This window comes from Ammodytes marinus (genome assembly GCF_949987685.1).
Source record: "Ammodytes marinus genome assembly, chromosome: 9".
Classification (NCBI taxonomy): domain Eukaryota; kingdom Metazoa; phylum Chordata; class Actinopteri; order Uranoscopiformes; family Ammodytidae; genus Ammodytes; species Ammodytes marinus.
The window spans coordinates 4,362,712-4,379,481 of NC_137213.1; the positions used below are offsets into that span (position 1 = coordinate 4,362,712).

The 16,770-nt window shown below is 41.6% G+C and overlaps 1 protein-coding gene across 5 annotated transcripts in view; it reads right to left on the reverse strand.

Moving 5' to 3' along the window:
• The window catches only part of atg10 (ATG10 autophagy related 10 homolog), a 341,626-nt gene that overhangs the window by 145,072 nt on the left and 179,784 nt on the right, over window positions 1-16,770 (reverse strand). The gene's annotated exons all lie outside the window — the stretch shown is intronic.

Here is a 16,770-nt window from a genome sequence, read left to right on the forward strand (position 1 = left end):
TTACTTCACAATTGTCTTCAACCACCATACGACCTATTAGCCAGTCTTAGTTGTAAGCTTACATGCAAACCTAAGATTGAAATAACACTGTCATCAATCTCAAATGTCCACCCTGTCATGTCTTGCATATAGGGTATAGTGGGGACAGGGTGCATATATCAATAATTTTAAATGGGAATTGTAAATGATGATACATGAAAGACAATTGTGTGGGCACAAACACAAATACAAACATGCATGGTCATTATTCTATAGTAGAGTATTCGCGCGCGCGTTGTGCCCGCTCAACCTCTGGGTCGAGAGTTTGATTCATTTTCCATTTATTGTCTTCCCACATATAACGGAATCTATAGCAACTCCTCTCAGTGTACCGGAAAAATGGAGTGTGAGATTAAAGCACAAAATAAATAAGTAGACCCAACCACACATAAGTGAACTGGTAACATTGTATTGCACTATATTCACAGGGTAATAACTTAGCTGTGAAGACTGTAGTTACAGTTCAGTTATTTTACAGCACATAAATATAAATGCTTCAGGAGTCTAGAGGTGCATGTTGTGCAAGGTAAAATGTGGCAATGAGTACAAAAGGATAAAAAAGGGATGATTAAATAAGTAATACAGTTCCTGTAATACAGTGCCTTGCAAAAGTATTCATACCCCTTGGAATTTTCCACATTTTGTCACATTAAAACCACACACGTGCATTTATTTTACTGGGATTTCATGTGATAGACCAACACACAGTGGTGCATCATTGTGAAGTGGAATGAAAATGAAATATGGTTTTATTTAATTTTTTAGAAATAAAAAACTGAAAAGCGTGGCGAGCATAAGTATTCAGCCCCCCTGAGTCAATACGTGGTAGAACCACCTATCGCTACAATAACAGCTGCAAATATATTGGGGTATGTCTCTGCTAGCTTTGCCCATCTACAGACTGACATTTTTGCCCATTCTTCTTTGCAAAATAGCTCAAGCTTCAGATTTAGCATCAGATTGGATGGAGAGCGTCTGTCAACAGCAATTTTCAAGTCTTTCCAGATATTCTCAATTGTATTGAGGTCTGGACTTTGACTAGGCCATTCTAACACATGAGCTTTGATTTGAACCATTCCATTGTAGATCTGGCTGTATGTTTAGGGTATTTAACCTTCTGGAAGGTGAACCTCCACCCAGTCTCAAGTCTTTTGTAGACTCTAACAGGTTTTTCTGCCCTGTATTTGGCTCCATCCATCTTCCCATCAACTCTGACCTGCTTCCCTCTTCCCTGCTGAAGAACAGGACCCCAACAGCATGATGCTGCCACCACCATGTTTCACTGTGGGGATGGTGTGTATAGGGTGTTAGTTTTCCACCACACATTGCACTTTGCGTTAAGGCCAAAAATGTACTTGCCACAAGCCATGCGGGGGACACAGCATATTCAGATAAGACCAAACTTGAAGTTTTTGGCCTAAATGCAAAATGCAATGTGTGGTGGAAAACTCACACTGCACATACCATCCCCACAGTGAAACATGGTGGTGGCAGCATCATGCTTTGGGGGTCCTGTTCTTCAGCAGGTACAGGAAAGCTGGTTAGAGTTGATGGGAAGATGGATGGATCCAAATACAGGGCAGAAAACCTGTTACAGTCTGCAAAAGACTTGAGACTGGGGAGGAGGTTCACCTTCCAGAAGGACAACTAGCCTAAAAATACAGCCAGATCTACTATGGAATGGTTTAAATCAAAGCATAATCATGTGTTAGAATGGTCCAGTCAAAGTCGAGACCTCAGAATCTCTGGAAAGACTTGAAAATTGCTGTTCACAGACGCTCTCCATCCAATCTGATGCTAAATCTGAAGCTCAAGCTATTTCTTAAAGAAGAATGGGCAAAATGGGCAAAGCTGGTGGAGACATACCCAAATAGATTTGCAGCTGTAATTGCAGCAATTGGTGGTTCTACAACGTATTGACTCAGGGGGGCTGAATACTTTTGCACGCCACATTTTTCATTTTTTTATTTATAAAAAAAAAATTTAAAGCACATTTCATTTTCATTCCACTTCACAATTATGCACCACTGTGTGTTGGTCTATCACGGGGGTCACTAACAGGCGGACCGCGGTCCGGGTCCGGACCCAGACGCCGTCCTATACGGACCCGGACCTGTAGTCAATCAATTATTTAAGTATTTAAAATTTTGACGGGGCGCTTCTATTTTGACCGGCGCAGCTTTTCTAGACTTTACGGTACTGGTTTAGCGAATCAGGAAATGCTTTCGAGTTAAGCCATCCCGCCTCCTGCTACTCAGGCAGCCAATCGAATCTGTGCATTCCCGGCTCAGGCTGGCTCACAGACAAAGAGACAGTGAGCTATCATGCGAGAGATGACAGAGAGAAGTGCAAGAATTACGAGAATTTCAGCGAAATAAGTCAGATTAGAGTGAGAAAGACAGCGGGAGGAGAGTGAGAGACAGCTTTCTCTCTCGCTTGCCCGCTCGCTCACCGGCTCCGTGTGTCGCGAGCGAGTTAACGAGCGATCAACAGCTGAGTTTTTTCCTATTATTTACTATCTATGGTTTTTTCCCCTTTTGTAAGACTGGTGAAAACCGATCAAGGTGCAATCATGTGGACTCTCTATTACCCTGATGTAGACCTATGTGTGAATGACACAGACATAAGATTGACATAATCACCAATCGCCAGCAGCACTGCATCACTGCCCACAACAGCAACAGGAAAAACATTATTTTTAAATTTTTTTTGTATGTAGTTTCAATTATCTACATTTTAAGTTTTACATATTCTTAGTAATGGCAGAATTTATAAATACAGGTTAATTTTTTAGCAAGACATTTGGCAGTAGCCCCCACTAACATTAGCGAAAGCTAGTGGTCATCCGTCCCTCAGTCCAGTTATCTGGCTGCTAGCAAGTTATGTTGTTTTGTTAATTTTTCTATTCATCTTAACTATATTAAATGTTGACCTTTTCTTTTATTATTTTCCCCAGAATGCACCAGAATGCTCCGATTACATTCTAAAAACACAAAAAAAAATTACTGGGGGGGAAACCCCCAGACCCCCCTACAGGGGTTTAGTTTCTGACATGTCACTTTTTCAGAGCTTTTCAAAATTGCAAAATAAAAATCCAGTATTAGACAAAGTGGGAGATTACTATGTTAAACAAACATAGTAGGTATAGTGAAGTTTAGAAATTATACATTGAAAATATTTCTCAAAATTATTTAATTTTTCAAAAATGAATTATATATTTTATCTTTATTTTATGATTATTATTATATTTATTTTCACCATTTTATTTTTAAATGCAGCCCTTCTCTATGAAGAGATTAGTTTCAGTTGAGTCACTTAAATACATATATCTTCAGTATTATATATCTATAATTATTTAAAAGTGAGAATAAATATTGTTGAAATGTTTTTGAATTGTTCTTTCTATATTGATCCGACAGTCAGTTGTTAATTACATGCAGACGTTGATACAACTACTAGGCTACTTCACTATATATCACACTGAATCATAACGCAAGTTAGACATTATGATGTTCCGGACCTTTGCTTGAGGACATTTTCTCTAACTGGACCTATTTGAATTTTAGTTGAATACCCCTGGTCTATCACATAAAATCCCAATAAAATAAATGTAGCCGTGTGGTTATAACGTGACTAAATGTCGAAAATTTCAAGGGGTGTGAATACTTTTGCGAGGCACTGTATATACAATAAATAAAGTTTAGTGCAAAAGGTAAGACAGAACAAAAAGGTACAAATTAATTAAATACATTAAAATGGGCAATATGGGGAACATTATTTACAATATGTGCAATATGAAATTTAAAGTGTAAGGTTGACAATAAAAGGTAATTTCAATATGCAGAGTATGGGTCCAAAGTCCAGAGTTCCTCGGGGCAGATGGGAGGGAAGGGAGAGAGTTGAGCTTCCTGACAGCATGGTGGAAAAAGCTGTTTACCAGTCTGGTGGAGTTGGCCCAGAGGTTCTGGTACCTTCTTCTCGATGGCAGGAGGCTGAAGAGGCTGTGTGGGGAGGGCCCGGGGTCTCCCACAATGATGGTTGCTCTGCGGGTGAGGCGGGTTCAGTAGATGTCCTGGAGGGAGGGGAGTGGGACACCGATGATCCGTCCAGCAGCCTTCACTGTATCATCATGGCTTATGGTGTGCAACTAAAGCAGTTCTTTATACAATGTTGTCTGTCAGGCCGTCCTCGTTGTCTCCCACAAACACCCTCAGACCTTTGGCACACTTGCCTCTGCTAAAGGCAGTTTAAAGCTGGCCAACTCTGTCATTTGCCTGTCCTTGTCCTGCAGAAGACATGGGTTCCGGTACTTACTAATCAAATCAAATGGAATTGAGATGTGAAAACGCAAGATGCAGTGTTTCTCACCTTCATTGATAGTTACAGAAAAGTCCAGGTGAAGGGGGAACTGTCCGCAGACCATAGGGGAACTCCTGGGCCCTGTCAATATTGTAACAAATTGCTGAGTGGATAAAGTAATAACATTTTGCACATAATGTTCCAACTTATACATTGTGGTTCACCTATTGCATTATGAAGTAAGCAAAATATATTTGTTCTAATAGTGTAATTGATTTACATTATAAACCGAATTAATGGATTGAAGGGGTAATTGTACAATGTTAAGTGTAGTATGTATTAAAAGTCATGGCTCAAAGTGTTCATACAGAAAAACACATTGGTTTTAGGTCATTCTTCTGGTCGAAAACAAAAATATTATTCTGTTTCACGGTTGACACATGTAACTTTCAAAGTTTACGAAAAATATCTAGTGGTAGAGATCTGGAATGTAAGCTACTTTTACAGTGTGCACACACATTACATGTTAAACTGTTTACTACCCATCTGTGCTGGTGAATTGTTAATTGTTTTCATTAAAACAGTAATCTGATATTTTTGTTGAATATTTAGTGAGGCCTCAGTTCAAATATGTGCACACACAGTCATTTGTGTATGACAACTTTCAGCAGAGAATTTCATGCAAAACTATATTGTAAAGTGTTTTACTGCATACAGCACCTGTTTAATCCATACCTGATTACAATGTAAGGAAAGCAGTACACTATTAGGAGAATAATCTTTTGCTTGCTTTGTAATGTAAATAGTGAGCCAAAATGTAATTGGTGGATGCACCCAAATTACAGGGATTTTCTGTGCATTTCTGTAGGAAGGCCTTATGACATGTCACATATGTAGGAGAGATTCAGAGAGTATCAGAGATGCTGTAGGCATTGTTTATATTCAGAGCACAGGCCTCATTAAACATTTAACCCTGTTTAAAAAAATGCAGACTTACCTCCAACATAATACTTGTGTGTGTGTGTGTGTGTGTGTATGTGTGTGTGTGTGTGGGGGGGGGGGCGGGGGGGCAGTTTGGGCAGCAGCAACAGTAGGAAATTGTGGCAACAATACTGGGTTATAGTTGAAAAGTCAAATGAAATCAGTTTTTCTTAGCCATATCAGCCATTTGCCACAGCAGGCTTCACAGTCCGTAAAGGACAGACACCCCCTGCCCTTAGAAGAACAAAGTCATTGTTGAGAAGAGGGACATCATACCGTTTATACAATTTAGTTTTCATCCTAACTGATTTAGCAGTAATGTACATCATGTGTCCACAACAGGGTGTTTGTCAACAACAAAAAAGACAGATGTAGAGCAACTCTACTGTAGACCTATTATAAAGTGTGTGGGTTACAATGCAAATGATTAAAACAGCTATATAACGATAGGATTAAGTCAAATTGTGTTCTCTCAATTTGGAATGTAATAAAGAGAATGCTTTTGCCATTATTTTATTGGAGTAGCTAGTTATTTTTATTCCAAGCATTTTGTTTGAATGAAGCCCAATTAAATGATGCCACAAAATGAAGGACACACTTCTTTTCCCTAAAGCCTATACATATAATCTGTGCCTAGCCTACATGACCGAATATGCCCGATATTTGCGTAGTATGTAGGCCTATTGTGGTAGGATTGTATGAATTGAAACCAAAAATAAATGTATATTTCTAGAAAGCTACAACAATAAATTCTGGAAAAAAGGCCTATAGGGCTACATTTTGTTTCTCAAACGTAACTGGTTTGGAAGTTGAAGAAGATGTTTTAAGTTTTTTTAAAAAACTTTCTGTAAGTTAATATGCCTCTGGGTTTTTTATAGGCCTAATTTCAAGTGTAGGCCTCATATAAAGGCTGAAGCGTACAACAACACATAAAACTCTTAATACAGTCACAGGTTCACACAGACAGAGAGAAAAATGAATAGCCTAATAATAATGATGTAATAGCCTTATGTTACATTTCCTTTTTAGCATTACATATTTTGTTGGCCAAGAAGGTCATAAGTTAATGGACTTTCCTCTTTTCCATTATACATTTTTTATAGGCCTAAATTGTCTATTGAGAGATCAAACTTTGGCTATCGATTGTTAATGAACGGATGAAATATCAATTAATTGATTAATTAATTGTTAGGATTAAGAGACAGGCTCTGATTGGACAAGGGCCGTTCAGTGGCTCTATACAAATCTGGCAGTTTCGGTTCCGCGTCCTTTTCGGAACCATCGCATCTTTGCTGCAGCAGCGTGAAGAAGGATGGACTACGTAACTTTGTGGCGAGGACCCCGGTCCGTGCAAATGCGGGAGGTGGACGTTACGGTAACGAATGTCTCTAGGATATTTAAGGTCAGTAAAAATGTACAATCTCGGTTCTAGGCTATAGGCTATATGATATTTTAGAAAAATATGTCCAGGTCTGAAGGAATAGGGACTTTTATTTCAACTCCCTTTTAAGCCTATTTATTATGGATAACACTTACTTGTTCTATTCTGTATTGATTAATCGAAATGTTAACCATAATTATGTTAATTTTATAATGTTAATTGATTCCTATGTGAGAAAATCAATGAAGCCACCCGCATTCAATGAACTTGAAGGAATAGCACTTTTTATTTACTTTCACCCATTAATTAATTATGGATAATACTTACTTGATCTATTCTGTATTGATTAATCGAAATGTTAACCCGAATTTTGTTTGATTTATAATGATCTAACTTTGGGTTACTCACAAGCCACATGGCGTTAGCTTAGGTTACCCTATGCTAGCCTAGCTTACAGGTGAACAAGCCACATGGCGTTAGCTTAGGTCAGTGATTTTCAACCAGTGTGCCGCGAGATCGTCAGGTGTGCCGTGGGAAATTATCTAATATCACCTAATTAACCATTGTCGGATGTCTATGTGTGAGGAAATGGGAGCGGAACATAAGAGCCTCGTTTGAGATGTCGCCGTCTTGCTGACCTGCGCAATTATGACGCTCGGCTTTCTGAGCGCACAGCATTTTTGCAGCATTTCTGTTGTGCGACTGATCAGTGAAACGATCAACAGCGCGGATCACGTGACCTAGGCCTACTCTCATCTCAGTGTCCCGCTGTCGTCAAGTCTTTAACATGTTGCCAACTGGTGACTTTTTCCGCTATATTTGCCGACTTTCCGCCATAGCGCTAAGGCTAGTTAAAGACCAGGGGCCGTATTCACAAAACATTTTATCTTAGCGCTAAGAGTACTCCTAAGGAGCACTAAAAGTTCTTAGTAAGGAGTAATTTCTTAAAACCTATTCACAAAGCTGATAAGACCAACTTTTACTAAGGAATGGGAGGGACTACTAAGCTAAAATAAGGGGGCGGGGTTGACCCTGTTGCTATGGATGACGTCATGTTCATACCTTCTATGCCCACAGTGATTGGCTGAAAGGGAATGAGAGCTAAGAGTGAATTTATGATAGAAACACTGTGGGAGATATCCATATCGTGTCGCTGTATTAAAGTTAAGAGTTTTTAATACAATTAATGACAAGTGACACTGATTTAACATGAAACCAAGATACTGCAGGGTTTCCCACACATTCGTTCACTATTAACCTATAGGCTACAATAGCGCCACATAGGTCTATTCATTTTACATTTTACAATGATTTGAATCGGGACAAATATCCTCATTGAACAGCTGCACGCCATGCACTCTCACTGTATTTCTCTCAACGGCGACTATGCAGCAATAGTCAGACAGCGACAAACCAGGAAATTCACAATTTGGAAACAACAGCCGGCGAAATCGTAAAGTGCATGCGGAAGGAAAAAGGCGAGACGCGCACCTATACAGACAACGGACCTGTGGAACGGAGGAGATGCTGCGAAGCGCCACATAGGCTATAGGCCTACTCTAGTACGAAATTAAACCCAAACGTGACACCAACAGTAACTTTCAGCGCATCGTAAACCCAAAGCAACTGCAGGAAAAGGAACTTAATAAATATATATATGAATTATATGAATATAATACATATAAATGTGTCTATACTTTCTAAGTATAACTTCACTAAGATCATTAAACCCTCACAGTTATTAAAGGTACCTTTTGTTAAGCTCACTATCATTAAATCTCTCCAAAACACCATCAAATGGTTGTCTGTGAATTACTCTTAGTGACTTAGGAGTCCTCTCGAGGACTCTTAGCTTTTCATAGATTTAGGAGCTAGTTTTAGCGCTAAAATGCTTTGTGAATTAAACTTATCTTAAAAAGTTAGGAGTCCTAAAATTAGGAGTGAAACGCCCCTTATTTTTGAGAGTTACTCCTAAATCAGCACGTTAGGACCTACTCTTAGCCTTAAAATGTTTTGTGAATACGGCCCCAGAGACACATCTTGCAACTTTTTTTTAATACCGCGCTCACCAGAGCCGAGTACTAGCAACGGCTGATGTCTCCTCCTCCTCACCGCTGACAGCCCTCACTCACACGGTGTGTGTGTGTGTGTGAGTGTGTGTGTGTGTGTGTGTGTGTGAGAGAGAGAGAGAGGCTATAGGAAAATCATCAAACACTTAAAAGTGTTGTCCTGTTTGTATTTGCAGCTGTCGGAAGTTTATTTCCTAAGCCAGGAGGGAGTTGCTCTGATGCCAGGGGAATCAGGCTATATACCAGAATTAAGGTGCGAACACACTGCACAGCGCGGCGGTTGGCCGCGCGAATCGCAGGTTCCGCGCCGCGTGGTCATTTTGGCTCATTTGTGTCCGCCGCCGGCCGCCGCCCGATGACTCATTGAATGTGCACGCCCAGTTTCTTCCCGCTATTTACATCTCTCTCATCATCGTCGTCATCCTCACTGATTTGTTTTTGTTGGGAGCGTCTCTGAAGTAGGCTATTCTGCCTTCATCATCTCTGCCATCGGCCCTTGTATTGGTCTCACTGCACCTCTCACACATTTCTCCCCGCCACCTGCCACCCAAGCTTCGTAAACACACCCACACATGCGCCCACACACACATAGGCTACACACACAACCCGCCCACACACACACACATGCACATATGTATCGATGGCCGTGCATATAGGCTACATATTCACGCTGGCATATCAACATGTAGAGAAAACCCAAACAGATTTTCAGATGTTTAGGGAAATGTTTGGAAGTGTCAGTTGTCGTATTTAGTTTTTATTGTCTCTGCATATTCACTCATCTGCAGTACATCTTCCCTGGCTTTCTCTCCTTCTCTCTTCTATAATGTGAGTCTATTCCTTGCTCCTTTTACTAAAAGGTGTCTCATTAAACTGCTGTCATACATTTTATCGATGTGTTGGAACTTTCTCTCTCTCTGTGTTGGAACTTTCTCTGTTTGTCTCTCTAAAAGGAGCATCATGCTTCGGGATGGGGCAGCACTGTATGTGACCTTTGGAGAGCGAGAGGCCACGCTGAAGGACATCACCCAAAAGGTGAAAGCTGACCTGGGGACGGAGGAGGAGGTGGTCCTCTGCGACGGCCAGGGGAGCCGATTGATGGAGGGCGTGGGGACGACGGGTATGTTATTAGAGACATAATAAAATCCTGTTTAAAGTATCATTTTAGTCCACATAATTTACATCACATATCTTATGGAACTGCTCACTTATTACTGGCAGTAGGACAGCCCATTGAGAAATTGGTCCACTTTTTCTACTCTTTTAGGTCTGGGCTTCTGGAGGCAAAACGCACGCAAGATCGTGGCGCTGACGCAGGTGAAATTAGAGGAGTTAAGGAGGAAGAAGAAAAGGAGGACAAGGTAACAAGAACAGTGTTCACAACCTTTAGTATCTAGTAATGCTAAAGTTTGACGAGAAAGTTGAAGTTGAAACTCTATTTTTGTACTGTTTAACTGACATGACACACTTTTTGTATCCCACCCACCCAGCCTCATCGACGAAGGCACCTTTGAAAAGATGGAAGAGCTGGTGCTGGCAGCAGCCGAGCTGCCAGCAATCACTCGTCAACTCACGGAACTGTGCGACTATGCCCGGGCCAACAAAATCTGCACGGTGGCCCTGACCCAGGACCAGGTCTCCACTATCAGGGCCACCCTGCGATGCCTGATCTGCCAGGGTTAGTATCTTGCATATTAAGCACTGTATGAGTCTGCACTGCAGATAGACTTTTGAAGACATTTTTCTGCTGATGATGGAAACACTAAGTTTGTTGTTTTTGAATAAGTAATTCAAATTCGAAGGACATTCTTCCACAAAAAATGACCTGCTTTTTTTTTTTTTTTTATTCTAATACTGCATGCTGCAGCTAACTCATTTTCTTTATTGATTAAACTGTTCTTGTTACTTGATTAATGAGAAAATGCAAACCAATTGATACAGCTCTTTAATAGGTTGAAAAGGTGGTAATAACTGGGTTTTCACGTTTGCCTTAACAGTGATCTTTTACATTTATTTGATGGTAAATGCAGGGGGGACCTTGTCTTCATTCAGACTGCTGAACATTTTTGTTTTCTGTAATTACACAGCAGTTGTAGCTAACGTGGTCCGTGTGAATATTTGATATTCAAACCTAATAAAACTCTTTACAGAGTGTATACTGTAGTGTAGTTTGTAGATTTCTGTTGGCACTGTATAGGGGTTAATTTTTCATTTTAGAGGTCTTAAAATGTGCAGGTATCATTAGTCATTATTTAAAGTTGTTCTAATAAAATAAATTCTGAATCTTGCAGACGTGATGGTGAGGCCGATGGTGGCGGCATGCTGCTGCAGTCTTATGGCTGCAGAGCCTGTGTGGGACAGTGGACAGCAGCTCAGGGGAACTGCCCCAAATGCAGGGACCCGCTTTCGCCAGTACCTCCTTTGAGGTCACTGGGATGGAGGAGGTGGTAAATGCCCTCAGGGACACCGTCCGGCCGTAATATTTTAAAGTTTAAAAAAAAATATATATTTTAAAGGTTTTATTTCCACCTTGTTCTATGTTGTTCTATGTTTCAAATCAATAAATTATGTTCAGTTTTTTTTTATATTTTTAACCCTTTGGTGCTCTTGGGGACGTTTTTGTCCTTTCGCACTTTTTTTTACGCTCTTTTTTGTGTATAACTTTGGCTGTGTTTATGTTAACTGAATAATTTTTGGCCAGGGATTATTTTTTTTTCAAATATTTTGTGAATTTCTACTCAGCAACTTTGTACCATCTATTTATCATCATCATCTTTATTGGCAGACTCATGGTCCATATACAACACACACAATAAATAAAGACATAAACACAAGAATATATATAAAAAAAGAGACATCACAACAGAGATTTGTACCAGAACTTCCATAAGGAAGACTGGTATCGCACACAACTACATGCAGGATTCACCAGCATCTGCACAAGACTGTTCTTGCAATCGTTTAGGCGGAGAATAAATCTGTACATTATGTGTCTCAAGAGAGCTTCAAAGGTGTAAACATTAATACTGCAGAACAATTGACTGGCACTAGTAGATCTGGGCTTTTTTAACAGGATCCTCATGGCATCGTTATAGGCCACTCGAAGTTTCTGTAAACTTGCTCTCTTGTACTTACACCACAATGAAGCGGTATACAAGGGAGTACAATAGGTTTTAAACAGTTTGATTTTAACAACATCAGAGCACATATGAAATTTTCTAGCCAGAGTATTTGCTTGGGCATAAAGCATGCGACGCTGGCGATAAATATCATCATCATCCCTCAGCTGATCTGTGATAAAATGCCCCAGATATTTGGTTTTACAACTTGCATTTAACTTCTGGCCAGACAAATAAAAATCAGGAAAGCACAAATGTTTATCCTCTGTAGTACGACATATTAAAACAGCACTCTTTTTTGGGTTGAAATTTACATCGTATTGTAAACCATAATCAGAGCATACATTTAGCAGTTGTTGAAATCCAGCACTGCTGGGAGACAATATAGCTAAATCATCAGCATACATAAAATGATTAATCAGCATTTTGCCAACAACACACCCAGTTTTCCTCATGTTCAGTTGAACAGACAACTCATCCATATAGAGATTAAACAGAGCAGGTGACAAAAGCCCACCCTGTCGCACTCCATTACTCACTCCAAAAGAGGCTGAGGTTGCATTTCCCCACTGCACCTGCATCCTTTGATTGGAGTACCAATATACCAGAAGTCGTACAATAGTTCCCGGGGCACCTCTTTGACTCAACTTATTAAAAAGCTTGAAATGGTTCACTCTGTCAAATGCTTTGGATGCATCAAGAAAGCCAATTAGTATTGAGGAGTTTTTTCCTAAATACATCTGTGCAGTCTCCTTCAGGCCATAGATACAAACATCAGTTCCTAATTTAGATTTGAAGCCGAATTGGTTTTCAGTAGTGCAAAGAAAGGGACCTAGGCGATCAAGTAGAACCCTCTCCAAGACTTTAGACACTACACTAGCCAAGGCAATAGGCCTATAGTTGTCCCGGCTCCCAATTCCACCTGCTTTGTCTTTTATGACAGGCACCAGGGTAACAGAAAGGAGAGAGTCTGGTAAAAAAACCATGTGCCATGAACCCTGAGAAACACATGGCAAGTAGTACTGCTGTTTTCGGACTCGCATACTTGAGATGTTCAGCTGAGATACGGTCAGAGCCAGTAGACTTATTGTCAGCCAGGTGGGCTATGGCTTGATGAATATCAATAGGGGTGATCATGACATTATTGCCAGCACTCTCCACTTTAAATGGATCACTTTTAACACTGTTAAAAAGAGCAGAGTAATGTTGGCCCCACAGCTCTGCTATGTTATCCATCCCAGACACTCCGTCCACAACACTGGGCAAGATGGTATTGACTCTGTTTAGAGCTCGTACTTCCTTCCAAAAGTCCATAACATTATTAGAAGACAGATGTTCAGCCATCGAGTCAGCCCTCATATTGTGTTCACCTTTAACAACGTAGCGAATGGCATATTTGTACCTTGCATTTGTGAGCTTCTTGTAGTCCAGGACTGACCCAGCTCTGGGCCTACCTGCTTGCACCCATGCTTTATAGGCTTGTTTGGCCTCAGCATGATGTGCTGCTACATGCCTGTTCCAGCCAGGCTTGATGTTTTTTGACCTCATACATGTAAGGAATGACTGGCTGCTCTTATAAATTGTATCAATAACACCATCATACAACGCACACAGGTCCTTGCGATGGGAAGCATCATTACAGTCAACATTTGTGCACATAATAGCATGTCTAGGAAGATCAATTTTACCCAAAGCTTCATCAGTTCTTAGGTAATAGGTCATGAAGTCTTCTTTTGAAAGCTTACACCAGTCTAATTTAAGTCTGTCCTCATGCATTGTGTGTGTTAGCTCTGGGAGACAAGCTGTATCCAACTCTATTAATAGCGGCACATGATCCGCCACTGAATATTCATAGAGTATTTCCATAGTTTTCAGAGTAGCATGTGCATCTGACGTGGTGATGCAATGGTCTAGCCATGATGTTGTGTGCCATGCTTCACTTATATGCGTATAGCTATTCGATGGCAGTAATAGCTGGCTGGATAATATTAAATTATTGTCCTCACAGAACTGTAGCATATGCTTTGCAAATACAGACTGCCTATCAGACAGGTCAGCATTCATATCACCTACCACACACACCGATGTAGACTGGTGTTCATGCAGAAAGGAGCTTATATAAGCAAGCCTACTCAAGTACAAATCCTCATTCTGTGAACATTCATATGGGGTATACACATTGAGGACAGTTATGCATTTGCTTCCCATTTTTAACTGAACAGCAATGCACCAATCTACATCTGTTCTGACAACACTCAATACAGAGTCCAGCTTTTTGTGCCATAAAATGGCCACACCCCCTGCAATTCGACCTCTTACAATATTCATAGTAAGGTCCACAGTGGACTCCCCAGCCCCATGGAAATTATCATTCAAGGAGTTTAAATTGCCCAAGTCCTGTTTAGACAAGAAAGTTTCTTGTAGACAAATGATGTCACACTCCTCCATTAGTTTGTCCACATTCAGCCGCCGTACCTTGTCAGCCGGAGTATTCCCCACCCGCAGTCCCCGACAGTTGTAGGATACAACGCGCATACGCTAGGTTGACTGTACAGGCTCTACTACTCCAGACGAGCTGTCAACATTGCATGCTGAGATAGCTGGCCCTTTATGGGCCGTCTTCTTTGGTTCATAATAGCGCCGCACCAGGGACCCTACTGGCCAAATCTCAGGGTTATACGCTTCTGCAACCTCCTCGCACTCAATACTGACTTTAAATGAACTATATCTGGCGTTCCCAGTGACAATACGGTTACATTGGACAACCCGGCCAAGTTTATCCCGAAGGTATTGCTCAAGCGCCCCAGCATCCAGATCAGGCAGGAATTTCGTGGCAAAGATATTGACAAGTTTTGTCCGAACTGCCTTTATGTTACTCTCCGTGCCAGTGCCATAGATAGGCACCGGTTTTCTCCTGCGCTCGTATTTTACACGCTCTCTGCGCTTCTGATTGGACTGCATGGAATTACTTTCAGTTGTCATCGGTCGGCCTTGCTTTACAACCAGGCTCCATTTAGGAGAATCAGAAAAAGGAACAGTACCTTTGGGGTCCAGATCGTCCACATCAGCAGCAGACTCGATATCCATACCAACACCACATGCCTCCGAACGCGAGGTCATCTCGTCGCCCCAGGCAGGAGCAGTGCGCTGCATAGACCCACCAGACACACCGGCCTCCCTGGGCCTCTCATCAGCCCCAGGATCCGTGGACACACTAGCAGCCGAGGTCCCGTTTTTAGGCAAAGCAACATCAAGCTTCTTCCCACCATGTAGCACCGTAGGTCTGGGTTGTTCCATCGTCGCAATCCTGCGATCCATATGTTCGGTGATGGCCCGTAAATCCTCTCCAACATCAGCTTGTAGTTTAACAGCCTGCCTCAACACGCATACCTCGCTATGCAGTTGCTCCATTCTTCGGAGCAGGTTGGATACATCCAAATTGTCAAAAGTTACCGGTGGCAGCTCATCCAGGAAGTGAGACACAAAATGAGGTATGTTCTCCCCACACTCATTTATGATTTTTAAGCAGCTCTTGATGTTGTTTACATCCTTCTGGTTGCCCTTATGGGCCACGTAGCGTTGCTTGGTGTTGGGACAGAGGTCAAACAGAGCTTTCCTTGACGACTCGATCCACCGTGAGTCAAAATGGTTCGATGCAAGCAAAACAAGCTCATCTTGACACATGGTTCGGTTCTTTATCACAAGAAAGTTGAGGAACTCATCCTCAACAATAATAGTACCGTCAACAGTCTCTTGAATCACCGGCTTCACTCGTAGCGGAGTCGGAGCAGTCTCTCCCTTCTCCTTACCATCCGCCATTGACAGACAACCTCCACCCTGCTATCGGTGTATGAATGGGTGTGTGAATGGTAACGTGTAAATGGGAACAGGTCTCCCTTGCAAAATTATAAAGGCTGTACACTTTTTTGTTCCTCTCAGCTCCCTAAGGACGTTTTTGTCCCCTATTGACTCCCATTCAAAATGGCCTTTTTTTACCAATTTGATCCTGCTGTCATTACAGCATAAAATATTTTTTTCAATGATTTTATGCTTTCATCCTAGACACAAAGCATCAATATTTGGACCAACACGTTTCGCAATTGCGAGAATTCATGGGCTCCAATCCTCCTTCGACCTTTTTATAACGGAACCTATCATCCAGCTGGTGGTCAGGATGACCAATTTGCAGGGGCAAAGGACCATTCCAGACTGGGTGGATACTAACGGCCCGGAGGTGAGAGGTTACATCGGCCTGCTGCTGCTGTCGGGGGTGTACCGGTCTCGGGGAGAGGCAACCAGGAGCCTATGGAGTGAGCAGACGGGGAGAGCCGTCTTCCCGGCGACAATGTCGCTCAGAAGATTTCATCAAGTGTCCAGCGCTATCCGGTTTGATGACCGGCTCACCAGGCGGGCTCGTCAAGCCCGTCGGCCGGACAAGCTGGCTCCGGTAAGAGCCCTCTGGGACATGTGGCAGCCAGGACTAGCCCTTATGTTCAACCCGGGAACGGACATTTGCGTGGATGAGCAGCTGGTTGGTTTTAAGGGCCGCTGTTCATTCAGACAGTACATCCCCAACAAGCCAGCCAAGTACGGCATAAAAGTATGGGTGCTCGCCGACGTGACGTTAGCGGTTGTGAGCGACGCAGAGCACAAGAAGCCACAAATAATCCTGGATTACAACCGCTGCAAAGGTGCCGTGGACAATCTGGATAAGGTATGTATTTATTGTAAATTCAAGCATTATTATTTCCATTAGGCTATTTATAGGCTACGTCTATCTTTTCTCTTATTTTGTTTAGGAATTAGCTGTAGGCCTATAAATAATGGTTTAGATATATGGATAATGAAGAATTTAGTCGCATTACATTCGTTTATTATTATT